At 47.8% G+C, this 12,819-nt stretch overlaps 1 protein-coding gene across 2 annotated transcripts in view; it reads left to right on the forward strand.

Annotated features, from left to right (window-relative positions):
- Positions 1–12,819, forward strand: part of LOC143022022 (cholesterol transporter ABCA5-like) — a 385,392-nt gene that overhangs the window by 244,839 nt on the left and 127,734 nt on the right. The window lies entirely within an intron of this gene.

The raw sequence follows: 12,819 nt of genomic DNA on the forward strand, positions 1-12,819 counted from the left end.
CATGACTGATCTCTGTTTATTGAAAATGCCGATGATACTATTTACAACAATGGTAGCAAAATTCTTATTTTTTCTATTTTTTTTTTTTTTAGTGTACAATAATTTATACTCTTTGTACAATACATATATATCCTTGTTATTGGATATAGAACAATATTTTTTATTTTATTTACAAAAGAAATAAAGTTGGAGTGAATATATATATTTATATGAATATAGATTAATCAAATGTGTGCTGTGCTTAGCGATGACCATAGTCTTGACCTGTAGTTGGCGGTCATGAGTCTTTAAGGGGACATTCCACGTGTTGGCTACAGAATACTACAGAACTCTCCCCCTAGTGACGAGGTAGGGGGAACGATATCTGTTTCTTCTTTGTAGTGTGCTTATGGTTTGTAGCCTGTGTGTCTGGAGGTGTCAGAAGACTAACAGGATCTTGTGTGTTGTCCGAGAGGAGGTATACAGGCTTGGCACGGTCCATGGAGATGATGTCAGTGGTTCCACGGTGATCGATGGTCAAGTTCTTTCATGTTTTCTTGACGACTTTGTATGGTCCATTGTATGGTTGTTGAAGAGGCCTCTTTACTCCCTCCATGCGAACAAAAACATGTGAGCAGTCATCGAGGTCCTGGCTTACAAATGTTCTTGTGGGTGAGGTACGCGGTGGCACTGGCTGGAGTTTCTGCATTGTATCTGTAAGATTAGTGGCATAATTTTGAATGCTGCAAGGCTGTGTTATAGGGGCAGATGCAAGAAACTCACCTGGCAGGCAGAGTGGAGTGCCGTAAAGAAGTTCTGCAGAAGAGTGGCGAAGGTCTTCTTTGAGAGATGTGTGTATGCTGAGGAGGACCATTGGAAGCACCGTAGACCAGTCAGTGCAGTCACATGCTGTTGCTGCAAGTGAAGCCTTGAGTTGTCGGTGGAAGCTTTTGACGAGTCCATTGGATTGAGGATGGTAGCTTGCTATTCTGAAACACTGGATACCAAGCAAAGACATAATTTTGTTCTATAGAGTGGATTCAAAATGGCTACCAAGGTCGGATGTGAGGCTGAGTGGTGTACCGAATCCTGAAATCCAGGTAGTTATGAAAGCTTTGGCTACTGTGTGTTTATGTCTGTAAGTGGGATGGCTTCTGGCCAGCATGTAAAATGGTCTACACAAGTAAGAATATACCTGAAGCTGTCGGAGAAGGGAAGTAGTACAACGATGTTGATGTGGACATGCTCAAGTCTAGTAGAGACTGGGTGGAAGGTACCTGGAGGGGAGATGGTGTGGCGTTTGACCTTAGAAGCTTGGCACTTGACACAGGTGCAGATCCATTGTCAATTGTCTTTGGCGATTCCACTCCAGCTGAAGCGGGATGACATCATGTGCTGTGAAGCTCGAATACCTGGGTGGGAGAGGTCATGTAAATGGTGAAACAAGGGATACCTGTGATTCTTGGGCAAGTAGGGCCGGATGGTGTCCGTGGATACATTGGCGTAGAGCTGAGTGTTGGTTCCAGTGAGCTGTACCTTCTTCATCTGCAACATGGGACTTTCCATCAATTGCTGCAGCTTGGTATCATCAGCTTGGTCTGCAGCAATGGCAGTGTAGTTAATGAGAGAGGTAGGGACTGCAAATATTTTGCACAAGAGTGCGTCGGCAGGGCAGTTATCTTCACCGTGAACATAGCGAATATCTGTGGTGAACTGGGAAATGAAATCTATGTGCTGTAGTTGTCAAGGGGAATAGGTTGTTTTGTTATGGATAAATGTAGTTGTGATTGGTGTATATGTGGAATTGTCCTCCTTCAATGAAATACCTGAACCTGTTGACAGCCTTGTACAGGTAGCCGTCGACTTACGACCGAGTTCGGTTTCGACAGACTGGTCGTTAGCCGATCTGGACGCAAGTCGGACTTTATATACAGTATATATTACCCTTTATATATATATATATATATATACACATATATATTACCCTTTAAATATTATTTTTGTTACTATATATATATATATATAAATATATATATATATATTTTGATTGAAGTCAACTGCGCTAATAGCTTTGGCTCTCTTAAGATTCAAATTCTTCAGTTTGAAGAATATTTTTCTGTCTTAACAGTTCAAAGTGTGAACATAATCATTCATGATTTCAAAATCATGGAGAAGAGGTGCAGTAAAAGGCGCTGCTGAATGCCAATGGTTATAATAACACAATGTAACAGTACAAAAGCTGTTGACACAAACATCGAAAACTTAAGTCTTTTCGCCCCTCACGGAGGCTTCTTCAGGGTGAGAAGATCTATAAATTCCAAGGTTAACTAGGTCTGCTATCGACGAAGATGAGGCAATTATACTCCACAAAGAAACAAATTTCAAAAGACTGCAGATTGCTGAAGCTGTTGCTATTACTACTCAGCGGCCCTCCATCAATGTACAGCAAGCTGCAGATTTCATCCTCCCATCAGCCCACCCCCAGAAACATCATGCCCAACAAAAACAACAAGATCAAGGTGCATCCAAACCCCTACTAGAGCGATACCTCCACCAAAACCCTCAGCAACATAAAGATTCCCAGCCCACAGGACCCCAAACCAGAAGTCGAGCGAGACTTTCCTCCACAAGCTCCGGAATACAACTGATGTCCTTCCCTAACTCTCCCAGTGACCTCACCCAGGGCCCCCTTCCGACTTCGCCCGCTTCTCCAAGTGACCTCACCCAGAGACTCCTGTCGTCCTTGCCTTCCACTAGTGACCTCACCCAGAAATTTCACTTAACATCTCCTCCTTCTAGTGACCTCACCCAGAAACTTCTTCCTCCAGTGACCTCTCCCAAGATTGCGATGACCTCTCCCAATACACTTACCATCCTGCTCTTTAAGGACTGACAGTCGGCCAGAGACCATTATCAGGTGCCTCATCTTTGTCGATAGCAGACCTAGTTAACCTTGGAATTTATAGATCTTCTCACCCTGAAGAAACCTCCGTGAGGGGCGAAAAGACTTAAGTTTTCGGTGTTTGTGTCAACAGCTTTTGTACTGTTACATTGTGTTATTATAACTATTGGCATTCAGTAGCGCCTTTTACTGCACCTCTTCTCCATGATTTTGAAATCATGAATGATTATGTTCACACTTTGAACTGTGAAGACAGAAAAATATTCTTCAAACTGAAGAATTTGAATCTTAAGATAGCCAAAGCTATTAGCGCAGTTGACTTCAATCAAAATTGTCTACGTGAAAACCTGTGCCCTAGAAATATATATATTATATATTATACGGTATTTAGCAAACTGAAATAATCTTAGCATCTTTGAACTATGTATTTTTTAACCTTTTTATAATTTTGTCTGATTTTCTTTGGGAAAGGTAGCCTAGGCCTAAGCATACTGAATAAAATCCTATCATCTTTGGCCTATGATATTTTTTAACTTTTTTATTATTTCACCATCAGACTTTCTTTAGGAAACATATGCATACTGAATAAAATCTTATTATCTTTGAGCTACGTTGTTTAATATTCATGAACTTTTTTATCATTTTCGTCAGGAAACGTAGCCAAGGCCTACGCATTCTGAATAAAGTCCTGTCATCTTTGACCTACAAATACTTTTTTGTTGGTTACATTAAAGTCATTGCAAGACAGAATTAGGAATTTTTTTATTTCAAAACACATTCTTTTCGTTTACGTACTGTACTGAAAATATTGTTATTGACAACAGACTAGGCATAAACAAAGTTTACTGTTACATTTTATTAATCACAAAACATAAAAATACAAAATTCTGTACCAAACATAGAGTTATCGACAACAGAGTAGGCATAAATAAAGTTTTACTGTTACATTTTATTAATGGCAAAACAAAATACAAAATGCAAGGCAAAATTAGGATTTTTTTTTATTTCAAAACACATTCTTTTTGTTTACGTACTGTACCGAACATATTGTCATTGTCAACAAACTAGCCTAGGCATAAAAAAAGTTTTACTGGTACATTTTATTAATTGCAAAACATATAAGAATACAAAATCCAATGCAAAATTAGGAAACATTTTACTTCAAACAAAATGAAAGAATATTTAGCTGGCTGGGATGCTGATGCTGCCAGCAGCCTGCCAAAACTATTGTACTCGCGTCTTGCAGTGTGCGGAGTAATTGTACTGCACTGCCAGGCATAACATTACAATTCTATCATTCTATTAAATGTTAAACATTATTGCACTATCTTGTGGTCATATAGTCGATCAGTCATAAGTCACATAAGTCATAAGTCGACGACTACCTGTAGATGGCCAAGAATTCCTTGTTGAAGGTACTGTATTTCTTCTCAGCATTATTGAGTTTCTTTGAGAAGAAGACGATGAGTTTCCAGGTATCGTTGATGTATTGCTGCAGAACTGCGCCAATACCTGTGTCTGAAGCGTCTGTCAAGATTGAAGTGACGCCATCAGGGATAGGGAAACTAAAGGTGGTAGCATTCTTGAGTGCTTCTTTAGTTGCCATGAAAGCTGCATCAGTTTCGGTGTCCCAGTTGAGCATGGCTTGATCATGGAGTAGAGCGGTTGGAGCAGTTGAGCGCATCCTGGAATGAAACGGTTATAGAAGTTTAACATACCAAGGAATTGTTTGAGTTGGCACTGTGTTGTAGGTTTCGGGAAACCCAGGATGGCGTCAGAGCAGGATGAGACAGGTGATGCCTGAAGGTGTGACGATGTGTCCTAGGAAGTTCATGGATGAAACACTGAACTCAGATTTATCGAGATTGATGTGGATGCCATAATCTTGTAGTTGGGTAAGACTTGTTTCAGATGGTCTTGGTGCATGGCTTCGTCCAGAGTGGCGATAAATCTCTGAAAAATTTGGGCAGAGTTCTTGATGCCGAAGGGCATTCAAATGTATTCAAACAAGCCAAAAGATGTGGTGAAAGCTGTTTTTGGAATATCTGGCAGATTGACTGGAATGTGATGGAAGGCTTTGATCCAGGAGTATACATGAGTTCCTGCAAGGTTTAAGGAAAACTCCTGTATGTTGGGAACTGGGTATCTATCCATCACAGTTCACAAGTTGAGGGTGCGGTAGTCACTGCATGGTCTGATGTCACCATTGTTTTTGGAGACAGTGTGGAGCACTGACGACCAGTTGCTTGAGCTTGGACAAATGATGCCTTGACGCATGAAGGCTTCCAATTCTGCCATGGCTAGTTTGAGGCATTCTGGAGCTAGACGATGGACTTTGGTGTAGACTGGAGGTCCTGTAGTCTCTATGTAGTGCACTACATGATGTTTCATGGTCATGGTCATGGAGTAAGGTTGTGTTAAGGCAGGGAAGGTCCTGAGGAGAGAAGCAAACTTGTTATCGGCCTTGATGGTTGAAAGCTGGCTACTTAATCTGGTTGTTGGCCTTGTGTTGGATGACATCGATGTAAGGGGATCGTGGAGCTAGCGATTTTTAATGTTGATCAGGAGATTGAAGTGGGTCAAAAAATTGGCACCAAGAGTTGGTTGGGAAACTGCTGCAATGTAGAAGGTCCACTCAAAGGATCGGCGAAGGTTGAGTTCTAGCTGAAGTGTCTTCCTCTTGAAAACGGGTGTCTTGGTGCCGTTGGCTGTGTAGAGGTAAGACATCAGCGGTAGTGAGTGCTGGGTGACTGTGGCAGACAGGACACTGACTTCAGCTCCAGTATCTATGAGGTATGTGGTGTTTGAGAGTGGATCAAAAATGAAGAAAAGTTTCGATGTATGTTGGTGAACGCTGTGCGGCATTCGCCCATATTGTTTAACGGTGCCAGTGAGAAGGTGCATGGCTGTGCGCATTTCTTTGCATCTTGTCCAAAGCGATGGTGGTAAAAGCAGACACCTGATGTTTGCTTGGGTCTCCCTCTGGATGTAGACCTGGAGCGGTTGCGGTGGTATCCTGGTGACGGGGGTTGTCTGTGAAGATTGGCAGCCTGCTCCTGGAGGGTGAGTTTGGAGACTAGGTCAGTTAACACCTGAGTTTCGGACTCGTCGGCAAGCTTGGCGATGGTAGGATGTGCGACTGGTACCAAAGCCATGAAGTCATCAGTGAGCATGGCTAGCCCTTCGAGCGAGAGCTTGTTCTTGGGGCTGAAGAAGTTGCCTTGTATGGTTGGTGGCAGGCGCTGGTAGAATAGGTGGAGCAAGGACTTGTTGAATGCTGCGTATTTGTCTCTGAGCAATCACTTCATGCATCGCAGCAAGTTGGATGGTTTCTCATTTCCAAGTTCTTTAGAGAGGAGCTCCTGCAGGTGTGTAGCTTTGGAAGACTTAAGGCGGTCCAGAACAGCTTGCTTCAGATTCTTATATGGTATATTGGATGTAGGTGCCTTGGAGATGATGTCTGAAACCTGGAGGAGTATGTCAGGTGGTAAGAGGCCGCAAGCATGTGAAAACTTTGTTAGCCTAGCAGTAATGCAGTTTGCCTTAAAGTTACACTCAAGGATTGTGAACCATATTGTTGGGTCGCAGTTGGAAAAAGGGGGTGAGCGGAATGCACTTACTTCATGTTGTTGATCTTCCATCATGCTTATGTGGTTAGTATATAGTGATGATCATGGCATCTGAGTTGGCCAGAGCAGTCCTGGGTGGTGGGGTTGGGCAGGCTGGGTCAGCAGGGCTGGGCACACTGGTGCGGCAGGCAGCCTGGGGCAATGGGGCTGGGTTGAGCATGCCGGGGCGGCAGGGCTGGGTTGGCCGGGTCGTTGGGGCAGGGCTGGTCAGGCAAGCCAGGCCGGCAGGGCTGGGCGGTCAGGCCAAGGCGGCGGAGCTGGGCTGGGCACGCTGGGGCTGTGGGGCTGGGTTAGGCATCCCGGTGTGGCAGGGATCCGGGGCTGGCAGTCACTCTGTGGGTCACGAAATGTAGAGTCACCAATGTTGGCTCCTCTACTAGTCGCCCTTGTTGGAAGCGGCCAGCCTGAAACAAGTGGTAGGGAGAGAAGGTATGGGAAGTTTTTCAAAAAGGGGAGTTAGAACACACCATTGAGTTTGCTGTGGCTTGATTCCCTTGGGCACATTTGGAATGAGCATTTCTGTACTCAGGGCCAACGTTTGGTGGTGTTCTCGTTGGAATGTACCTGTCAGAACATAAGTTCACCACAGTTATTTAACCTTACGCACACTTGGGATGAACACTTCCATGCTCAGTGCTAATGGCTGGTATTAACAACATCTGTACACAACCCCTCTCCATTCACCCCATCTTCTGTCCACTCCCATTCTTCCTCCACAGACATTCCTCTCTTTTGTAATGCCCCTTTCTCCCCATCCATCCATCTCATCCTAGGAGGCCCCCTCATATTCACTCCTTCCGCCTCTGCCTTCCACACTTCTTTTACTAGTCTTTCTTTACTCATTCTTTCCATGTGTCCAAACCATATTAATACCCTTTCATCAACCCTATCTCCCAGTTCCCTTTCCACCCCTGTTCTCCTCCTCACCCCCTCATTTCTTACTCTATCTAGCCTATTAACCCCTATCATACTTCTCAGACATTTCATCTCAAACACATTCAAACTCCTCTCTTCCTCTCTCATGTTCCATGTTTCTGCCCCGTACAATGCTGTTGGCACAATCACTCCTTCATATAACCTCCTCTTAGCATCCATTCCCAGATGTCTATTTCTCATTACACTTTTCAATCCACTAAGGCATTTACTCGCTTCTCTCAATCTACATTCTACCTCCACCCCCACTCTCCCCTTTTCTGCCATATTTGCACCCAAATATCTAAAACTATCCACTTCCTCCAGTCTTTCACCCTTAATGCTCACCTCCAGCCTGCTGTCACTCTCTCCCCTTGTACATCTCATCACCTTGTTTTTACCTACATTTATCTTCAGCTTCCTTCTTTCACACACCTTCTCAAACTCTGTCACTAACTTCCTCAATCCCTCCTCTGATCCTGCTACAAGCGCAGTGTCATCAGCAAACAACAGCTGGCTCACCTCCCACTTTTCTCCATTTTCTTTAATCATCTCCACCCCCTGACCCACTACCCTTGCATTCATCTCTTGCACCACTCCATCCATGTAAAGATTGAACAGCCAGGGTGACATAACACATCCCTGACGAAGTCCCACCTTTACCTCAAACCATTCACTCTCTCCATTTCTAATCTTACACAAGCTCTACTACTCTCGTAAAAACTCTTGACTGCTCTTAACAGCTTTCCTCCTATCCCATATATCTGCAGTACCTCCCACTATGCCTTCCTGTCTACCCTATCATAAGCCTTTTCCAGATCCATAAAAGACCAAAAAACATCCTTACCTTTTCCTATAGCTTTCTCTTCTCACATATCTGTCTTACCACAAAGATCTGATCTACACTGTTATGCATGAACGGCCGAGTATTGGCATGCATAAAGTACCCAGAGTGCTAGGGTATAAAAATATATACGTAGGTTTCTATATCTAATAAGTACTTCTGTATACATAGGCTTGGATACATAAAGGGAGCCCTATCAATATAAAACAGTGAATAACGTTCAGTACAGGTTAAATAGTTCACGTCCACTGGCTCCACAGGTTCTTATCACTATAGTGTCTCTGGTCCAACTCCGTTGGCGGGAACTATGCCGTGACGTCATGGCGTCACCGTGACAAAGGTAATAGATATATACAACAGCATCCTAGACTAAATTGTCCTAGCTAGGTCATCTATTATACATAGTCCCTATGCTCCGTTACACATGGGAAAAAGTGTCTCCTATCCTGACATGTGTTTACAAATGTATGTGTGTCGTATGCCTATGGGTGTCTATCATGATCGCGCCATGCGCGCGGGAATATCAAATACCCAGACATAGACACATGTGCCACATCTCCCCCCCTCCCCCAAAATCGATGTATTCATTGAGCCGTCGATTTGTTGCGTGCGGCCAGTCTCGCTGAGCGTCTTGGTCCATTGGGCTGGCCAGTTTGATTCGTGGGGCGAGGAGTATTGCCGGTAGTGCTCGTTGGAGACTCCTTCATGCCATCACGGGCGACACCTGGCTCAGGGATGGGGCGGAGGAACTTCCGGTTGCGCCACAGGACACTTCCGGACGCTGTCTTGATGAGGTAGTCCCTGGTACGTCCTTGTCCCATTATGTGGCCGACCTTACTCCATCGTCGTGACGTAGGATCCTGGATCCTGACTGTGGCTCCAACGGAACGTTGTGGGAGCGGCTTCGCGTGTGAGTCGTACTGCTTGATGGTCGCCTCCATTCTGGCGGCTGCCTTCTGCTCGCATTCAGCTGTGGCAGCCTGCCACTCAGGCGCAAAGGACCTAGAGTGGGCTGGGACGCAGGACCGAAGGGGGCGTCCGAAGAGGACCTGGGCGGGGCTTCTTCCGTCGGGGTTGGGCGTGTTCCGTATCTCCAGGAGACCCCGGTGGAACGCGTCGCTGTGGCGAATTTCTCCATTGGGCGCGACCTTGATGATGAGGCGTTTCACGGCCTTGACCGCCGATTCTGCATGCCCGTTGGACTGTGGGTGGTAGGGGGTGGAGACGTCGTGGCGGACGCCCCATCGTCGCAGGAATTCAGCGAAGTCATAGGCCGTAAACTGGGGTCCTCCATCCGTCCTGAGTCGTACCGGGACGCCGAAGGTGCTGAAGAAGTGGCGGAAGAGCCGGATGGTTTGGGATGTCGAGGAGTCCGTGCCACAGTGGCCCACCGTTGCCCATCCAGAGAGTCGATCCGCGTACACCAGGAAGTGCTTCCCAGCGGTGGTGAAAAAGTCTGCGGAGACCGACTCGAACGGTCTGGAGGGGGGCACATCGTCGGTGAAGTAGGGCTCACGCTGTTGGCTCGGCTGCAATATCTGGCATGGCTCGCAGGAGCGTACTGTGTTGGCGATATCGGAATCGATGCCTGGCCACCAGACCGTTTGCCTGGCTCGGCGTTTGGTGGCTTCAATACCACGATGGCTGTCGTGAAGTCGAGCCAACACACTTCTGCGAAGAGCTTGGGGGACAAGTATTCGTGCCTCTCGGAGGATCAAAGGTCCGTCGATGCAGAGGCTGTCTCTGAACTTCCAGAAGGGAAGTAGAGCTTCGACGAGTTCCATGCGTGATCGTGGAAATCCCTTCCCGACGAAAGAGGCGAGTTGCACGTACGTGGGATCCGAAGATGCTGCCTGACGGAGTTCGTCGAGTACTGGGTCCGTTGAGTGTGGAGGAGTCGCGGTGGTGTCGAGTGTTGGAGGACCGGAAAGGGCATGGAGCGTGGCAACATTGCGAGTCACCACGTCGCGGATGCAGATGCTTGTTTCATCGCCCAGGGCGACGTCATCTGCCAGAGGTTTGTCCACGGGAGCTCTTGAGAGGGCATCCGGAATGCATAACTCTGAGCCCTTACGCCATCTGCTGGTGAATACGAATCCTGCAATCTTCTCTCGGAGGCGTTGGAGCCTTGGATTCTCAATACAGTCTAGAGTGTACGTATTGAGGATCGGAAGAAGGGGTCGATGATCCGTGATGTGTGTGAAGTCCTGGAGGCCAAGCAGGAAGTATTTGCACTTCTGCATGGCCCAGACCGTAGCCAGCAGTTCCAACTCGATCGTGCTGTACCGTGTTTCCACGTCCTGCAGGAATCGAGAGCCGCACTGCACGAGTCGCCAAACTCCCTCTTCATGTTCCTGTAGGAGGGCGTACCCTATGCCATTCAGACGAGACGCGTCCGTTTGGAGGGCAGTCGGTAGTTTCGGGTCGAAATGGGCGAGGACAGGAGGTTGGGCGAGGGCCTGCTTCGTCCTTTGGAAGGCGTCCTCCTGAGCAGGTGTCCAGAGGAAGGTGTTCCTCGGGCTGAGTAGCGGGCGAAGAGCGTCTGCAGTTGTAGAGACGTTGGAAGTGAATTCGCCCAACTGGTTCACTAGACCCATAAACGATCGGAGGTCTGTGATGTTGGAAGGTGTTGGGAACTCCGTAATTGCCTTTATTTTCTCGCTGTCGATGGCTACGCCGTCTTGAGACACTGTGAACCCTCAGAAGTTGACGCTGGGAGCAGCAAGAGTCATCTTGTCAGCGTTGAGGGAGATGCCATGAGTGCGGCATCGGTTCAAGACCTCACTGATGCGACGTAGGTGTGTCCCGTAGTCGCTGTCCCAGATAATGATGTCGTCCACGACCTTGGCAAGGTTGGGAATGTCTGCGAGGGCCTCGTCACCCCGGCGGTTGTATTCGTCGCCAGTTGAACAGAGGCCCATGGGGCCCCGGCGGAACATGTATCGTCCGTACGGAGTGATGAATGTCGTCAAGTGGCGGTCTCGCTGGGCTAAGGGGATTTGCCAATATCCCTGGATAGCATCGAAGGTTGAGAAGTACTTTGCCTTCCTGTCGATGCGACTGATTGCCTCGCTTGGTGTGGGAGATGGGTGGGTTGGGCGTAGTACCTGGCTGTTTAACTTTGAGGTGTCCACTGTGATGCGCACACCACCCTTCGGTTTCGGCACCGCTACAAGGGGGTGACACCATACGGAAGGGGCATCACCAACAGGTTCAATGATGCCTTGGTGCACCATTGCATCGAGTTCCTTCTTCACGTCATCTTGCCATGCGTGTGGGATTCGTCTTGCGGTGTGGAGTGCGAACGGCTTCGCATCTGGCTTGAGATGTATCTCCATAGGCCTCCCAGTCATTTCCCTAAGGGCCTCGCCGGACCTGAGGTCTTCCTTGTGTCGAAGGACGTCGGGCCATGTCTTCTTGATGCAATCTGGCAGGCCAGCTACTGTAGTTGACAGGGGCGGGACGTGAGAGATCGGGAGGGAGCTGTGAGCCGTAGTCGTTGGAGAGTGTGTGACCGGCTGTGGTACCGAGTCGTCGTCCCGTTGCAAGCGGCAGGCGTTGCCGATTGGTTGGTCCCTCGGCAGTTGGGCAGGGTATGACGAATGTATGAGGCGGAGCTGCATCGAGTGCCACCATGACAGCAGGGGGCGCGGCAGGTGCGTCACAACATTGATCCAGCCGTCGATGGTGGTGTCTCCAGAGGACATCGTAGCATACATGGAGCCGATAGTACGTCCTTGGAATGCAGTATGGTCCGGGTTCCGTAGGGCCAGATCCTTTGTTGGGTTGAGGCTGCGAGCGCTGATGCCCAGATCCTTCATGTGCTGGCACCCAATGACCGTTGTATCAGATCCGGTGTCCGGGATGAATCGAACATTGCCTTCAACGTCACCAAATTTGACCCTCACAGAGATGGTAGGAGTCGAGGGTCCGATCCTCCCATCTGCCGCCCGTATGTTGGCAGATAGGCTTGACACTATGGCCATCTTCCGAGGTCGTTGGCTCTTCTTCTTCGGTGGCGGGATGGGTTTCGGGGCGGCCGTGGATGAATTGCACACCTCGAAATGCCTTCTCTTGGAGCAAATCCGGCAGACATGCGTAAGAGCTGGACACGTTTTTCGTGGGTGTTTGGGGAAGACACCGCACCCTGGACAGGCCTCACTCCCTGGTGGAGTGCCGCCTGTGGGACCTCGGGCTATGCGTTGCATCTTCTTATAAGTTGACACAGCACAGGCCATTCCCGAGGTGGGTTGATTTAACCCACGGCGAATAGCGTCCGTAGTGCCACGAGCGGTTTCCCTTGCACGAGCGATCGATAAAAAATCCTATAGTGTCGCGCTGGAACTCGTTTGTAGGAGTTTGCGTACGGTTTCGACGTCTCGTAGACCTATGATGAGTTGGTGTTTCACTTGTGTCTCACGGCAATTTAACCCGGTGCACAGCTCAACTTCACGTGTGAGCTGCGATAGACGCTCGTAGAAGGCGTTGACCGATTCTCCATTCTCTTGCTTGCAATTTGTAAATGCCAATCGTCGTACGGACTCATTACACTT

The sequence above is a fragment of the Oratosquilla oratoria genome, chromosome 3 (assembly GCF_046742065.1).
Source record: "Oratosquilla oratoria isolate Oo_2021 chromosome 3, ASM4674206v1, whole genome shotgun sequence".
In the NCBI taxonomy this organism is placed as follows: domain Eukaryota; kingdom Metazoa; phylum Arthropoda; class Malacostraca; order Stomatopoda; family Squillidae; genus Oratosquilla; species Oratosquilla oratoria.